Genomic DNA, 6373 nt, shown 5'->3' with positions numbered 1-6373 from the left:
AGTGAAGTTCTCAGTAAAGCATCTATAGAACAGGGAGCAGCCTGGTTGGAAGTGACACCTGGTATGCAAACTTCCACTCTGTAGACCGCTTACTTGAATGTTCCCTCTCTCTCTCCGTCTCTCACTCTCTCTCGCCCTCACATGCCTGGTCAATGTACCATCAAAGCTATTTCACTACTACCTCCCCACCAGTTAGCGCAAGCCCTCCTTTGTCCACACAGGTGTGTATTTTGTGAAACTTGATACGGCCTCAAGAAACCTGCGAGACTCAAAAAAATAAACCGTTAATGATTAACAATCTCACATTTCAAGTTCCCGGGTCTCTCCACTTTCATCTCAAATCAATCCTTTTGTAAAAATAGGATCATTAAATAAAACTGAAATTTGTTTTAGCTCAAGAGAAAATTTACTGAAAAGACACAAACAGATAAATCAGTTTAGATATTTATTATATTTTAAGATAAATAGTGCTATTTTGGAACATGAGTGGACTGGATTAAGCAAATAGACAAATCATTTTCTTATTGGAATATGAATGTCTATCTCAACAAAACTCTAAATATGTGAGCCGTGGAAAGTAAAATATGCTGTGTGGTTTATTGTGGAGATTTTCCAGAAACTATGATCATAACTCTGGTATCTATTTCTACCGGGAACACATTCAATTGTGTTATTGTGTCACCTGCCACCCACCCGCAGTATAAGGACTACTGCCTTATGCCGAGAAGTGTACTCTTTTACGGTACTTATGTGTGCCGCAAGCAGGTAGTCTTGATTGTGAAAGACTATATCTTTATAGACGCAGGGCGGCGCAGCCTGGTTTCCTATGATTACTGTCATTGCAGAGGATCAGTGACACTTCTCAGTGTGATGTAATAGTAAAGGAAAATAGTTTACTGTAAATTTGCTAACTTATTTCCAATAATTTTTTTTTAAAAGATTCTTTTCAAGAAACGAATGGATTCCCACTCTATCAACTATTTCCTGCAGTACAGAAACAAGGGTTACATTTGAAGATTTGGATTGCTGATGCCTGTGGAATTTTTCTGAAATTTATGAAAAAGTATTCCCTGGTCTGATGACCGTCAATTCTGCTGCAGCATTCAGATGTCAGAATTAAGAATAAACAACATGAACTCATGAATCGGACTGGTAAATGGCCTGTATTTGTGTAGAGTTTTACTTGGTCCCTATGAACCCCAAAGCACTTTACATTACATTCAGTCATCGACACATTCACACACTGGTGATGGCAAGCTACATTGTAGCCACAGCTGCCCTGGGGCACACTGACAGAGGCGAGGCTGCCGAACACTGGCGCCACCGGGCCCTCTGACCACCACCAGTAGGCAATGGGTGAAGTGTCTTGCCCAAGGACACAATGATCTAGACTGTTGGAGCCGGGGCTCGAACCGGCAACCTTCCGATTACAACTCTTGAGCCACGATCGTGGTAGTATAATACTATGAAGGATATTTTCTTGGTATATTTTGGGCACCTTAGCATCAACTGAGTGTTATTTAAATGCCACAGCCTATGTGATCATTACTGCTGATCATACCCTTCCCTTTATGACTACAGTGTACCCATTTTCTGATGGGTGTATCAAACTTGTTTCTTGAACTTGATAATGGGTTCACTGTACTCAAATGGCCTCCACAGTCTCTGTAACTTCTGAAACTTACTGATGGCCATTGTATCATTTGTCAACATCATGTTTATATATATAGATATTAAAATACAGGGTGGGGCATTTATATGGATACACCGTAATAAAATGGGAATGGTCGGTGATATTTAAGTCCTGTTTGTGGCACATTAGTATATGTGAGGGGGCAAACTCCTCAAGATGTGTTTCCCTCTTTACGCACTGAAGCTGGCACGTTCCCTGAGTTTTTCCAGTAAGATGGTGCACCACCACGTTATGGGTGCCAGGTCCGAGCATTCCTAGATGAACAGTTTCCTGGAAAGTGGATTGGTCGTCGTGGGCCAGTTGAATGGTCCCCAAGGTCTCCCGATCTGACCCCCTTAGACTTTTATCTTTGAGGTCATCTGAAGGCAATTGTCTATGGTGTGAAGATACGAGATGTGCAGCACCTGAAACTACGGATACTGGATGCCTGTGCTGGCATTTCTCCTGCAGTGTTGCTATCAGTGTGTGAAGAGTGGGAGAAGAGGGTTGCATTGACAATCCAACACAATGGGCAGCACATTGAACACATTTTATAAGTGGTCAGAAACTTGTAAATAACTCATGAAAGAATAAAGTTACCTTGAAACCAAGCACACCATTGTTTTTCTTGTGACATCACCAATAAGTTTGATGTGTCACATGGCCCTCTTCCTATTGAAAAAACAAAAGTTGTATCCAAGATGGCCGACTTCTAAATGGCCACCATGGTCACCACCCATCTTGAGGAGTTTGCCCCCTCACATATACTAATGTGACACAAACAGGACTTTAATATCACCAACCATTCCCATTTTATTACGGTGTATCCATATAAATGGCCCATCCTGTAGATGCAAAACTTAAGAAAGGCCTCAACAGTCACCATATTGTTGTTAGGAAAACCAATATATGCACTACAGTTTTGCAAAAAGATTACTGAAAGAAAAAAAAAAGAAAAAAAAAAGAAAGATAAAAAAATAAGGCTCAAAATAAAAAATACTGTAAATCATGTTACTAAAAATAACAATAAACATCAAACTAACATTTTCTGTTTGATAGAAATTGCAAAGTTAAGTGCTCAAATATCAGGTTTAGTTTTGCCTGCATATTTCAGTCAGACATCTGGCTTTGGGTGTAGGTACTGCACCCGGCAGCGTTGCTCTGTGAGCCAAGCTTCTAATAAGCAAGCAGCAGCACATCAGCAACGTGCAGCCACAGGAATGCAGTGACTGGAAAATACGTTGCCAGAGGTCAAAAACAGATAAAACTGCAGTCAGTCAGGATCACTGTGCACATACAGATGGTTTGGGACTACAGGTTACACTGTTAGTCTCGATACATGTGAACTTTCTTGTTTACTGTTCACATGCAAAGTGCCAAAAATACATTTGTGCAAAAAAAATATAAGCAACAAGCCAGTAGAGCAAGATATTTTGTCACCCCTCCACAGCAGATCAATGATGGTAAGAAGTGCGGGTGAATGTCTTATAGTTTCAATACTTATTTAACTGTTAAAAGCTAATGCTTACTGTGATGATTATCTTATTTTAAGAACAACAGGAAGTAAATGTCATTATGGTTAAAATTTTGGATGATTTAAAATTGTGACCTTATGATGCTGCGCAAGTAAAGTCAGTGAACTACAAAAACCCCCAGGAGACAGAACTGAGGACAAATACTGTTAATGTGGCTGGTTGAGTCAAACTAGACTGGCTAAGCGAGATAAATAATATGCAAACTAATAATTCAAAAGTGGAGCACAACTGCAACACCAATTTCTTTGCTCTCTTTTGGTTCCTTTCAATTAGCAGGAATTTTCCCACAAGTAAATGCTACGATTCCACGTCATAAATACCTGGAGATGAAACAGCATTAAGGGTAGAAAAGTTGAATAACGGAAAGAAAAATAAAAGGGCTAAATGTGTTACTGAGGTAACACATTTAGCTCAAATTCCAGATAAATGTGGAGGTGTTAAAGACATTTTGATCTGGATTTGTCAGCAGCAAGAGAATGTGTCACATTTATCAGTTTAAGATATGCAGTTAGGGAAGGCATTTAACTTGCTGTGCAGCGTTGTGGTTTGCATTTTGTGATTAGGCTCGTGATGTCAGAATATGATTCACTCAGACAGTTTTAATAACAGGAAACATTTAACCACTGGTAATGGCTCGTGCATAAGTGTCAGCACGTCTTTTAGACTTGTTTTGCACAGTACTTGTTAAATTGTGGTGAGTTTATAGCAACCGTTTTTTATTCTCATATACAACAACACACAGATTGACAAAATATGCACAATATAATACAACAACATACAATATACATATTAGGCTCAGTATCAAGAAAACTTGTGAAGGACAAAAAATATAAAAATGAATCCCAAAAGGTTCACTTTAAGGTCATGGAGCTGGTGGGTCACTGCACTGGATTCTCCTTGTATATTCTACAGAAGCCCACCTATTATGTGACACTTTCACAGAGAAAAAACTGAAAATAAAAAAAACAACTAGCCAATAAAAAAAAATTCTCTTCTGGCTGGAAACTTTTATTTTAAACTTGTGACTTTTTACACTTATACAAAACCTTTGCAGCATGTTGTATTTTCAGACTTCTTTGTATGCAACTTGTGACTCAATACCAATACTGCCTTTTGACTCAGATCCATTCATTTGCTGTTTCACCCAGGTAAAATTTGGTTTCACTTACTGTTTGCTGTCACAAAGATGTGTGATAACTCAGCCATCCAGCAGGAGTCCCAATGCATCACCTAATTCAGGTGTCAAATAGATGGATAGTAAATGAACAGGATTTTATGTAGAAGACTTTTCTACTCAGCCTGAGAACTTAAAGCAGTTTGTATAACATGCCTCATTCACCCATTCATACAATCACTTTTTCCTACATTTAAGTACTTTATATCAGGAGCATCCTGGGGTTCAGTCTCATGCCTAAGATACTGATACAGGGGCAAATACAGGGACTGCAGTCTTTATCTTAATGGCAAAGAGAGCCAGAGATTTAACTACCAATCTTACAGTTAGTAGATTGCTCTATGTCCTGATTTAAAGTCACAAAATAGTCTCATCACAAATGTAAGGCTCTATGTTCAACATAGTATTCTTAAAGCTTAACTTTCTATTTTTGAGTTTGCGTGTCCGGTTATTTAATCATCAAACTGGTGACTGATTTGTTAAAAGGTTTTCCCCTGCTCGCAGAGTGACAATGCAAAAGGAATGACAGGCCAGTAGAACCACTTCTATTGTTCTAGCAAATGTTAATGAAGGTAGGGTTGAAGAGGTGGAGAATATAGAAAGAAGATGAACTGGTTTTAAAGCATGACTGGTATGGGGACATGGAAAAGCAGACGCAGGCGAAGAGAGCAGACGACAGAGAACCTTTGGTCTAGTTCACAGTTGAGGCAAATAACTTAAAAAAGGCTGATGTAAAGTCGAGAAAGTGAGTGACACAGCTCAACTCCAAACAGACAGGGGAGACTCAAAGAAAGAAAAGTGATAACAACAGTCATCCTGAGAAATCAACTATGGGGAATGGTGGTAAGACTCTTTAAGCTGAGATACCTTTTTTTAGTTTTGTTTACAGTAAATGTGACACACGCGAGAAAGTATCAAAAACTGTTCTGCGTAATGAGTCAGATTTATCTTTCTTGTCACGTACTGGACTTTCGCAGAAAGTTTTCTTCAAACTTCTTTTCTTTCTTGTTTTTTCTATAGATACACTGCCTTTAAATGTGTTGCTGGTTTTGCTTTTCTGTTTCATACAGTGACTAAGCGTTTTACATGCATTATGTATTACAAGCTGTCAACTTTTAACTTACAGAGATCTTTCTTGAAAGCTGTTAACGGTTCTGGAAGTTTATAAAAAGTTTAAGGTGTGATACTTGTTTTTATTGAAAGCAATACTCTTAACTGTCTGTACGCTTGGTCTCTCAGTTTTGCATCAAAGAGAACCACAATGGCAATGGCCAGTTTTATTTTTTGCTACAGATTGATTTTCCAATTAGAATCAGGGACAATATTCATTCAAAACAAACACACACACATATATATATTGATCTAATTAGGCCCAAGAAACCAGACAGGCTGTTTGGTAATTAATTTTTGTTAGAAATACCCCATGAAATTCAATTTCCGTGTCATTTAAAACCTTGTTTATTATTATTTACATGCCTGTAAGGCTATTGGAAAATGTATTAGTCTGTAGTATTGATCTAATTAACTAATTTTCTATTTGCAGAAAGCAGAGTAAACTCAACGGCCGTTGGGATTCTTGTTGGCTTTGGAATCCTGTTCATTCTATTAACCATAGGGATTGTACAATTCTGCTGCAAGTACAAATGTAAAGAGTGTAAAAATTGCTGCAAGAAAAAAGGTGAGATAACAAAAGCATACTTCTTCTTGTCTCCTTTTGGTCACAAAGAATATAGCTTGTGTCTACAGCATCTCTGCTGCTTCCCCAATTAAAAAACGTACACTTAGTCAAGTCTAACAGTCATTATAAGTCATTATACTAACCGCTGACTGTGAGTAACAAGGGTATTAAATTCATAACACAAATCAACTTTTTTTGCGTCACAAATTTGCATCACAAATTGTGAAATTCTCATTTCTTTATAGTTTGCTTCCAAAGAGCCAGAATTTCTTGTAATGTTTTAAAGTTGCCTTCGGGGATAGTTCCCCAGGCTT

The sequence above is a fragment of the Astatotilapia calliptera genome, chromosome 14 (assembly GCF_900246225.1).
Source record: "Astatotilapia calliptera chromosome 14, fAstCal1.2, whole genome shotgun sequence".
In the NCBI taxonomy this organism is placed as follows: Eukaryota; Metazoa; Chordata; class Actinopteri; order Cichliformes; family Cichlidae; genus Astatotilapia; species Astatotilapia calliptera.
Note: the sequence above shows the minus strand (reverse complement) of the source record.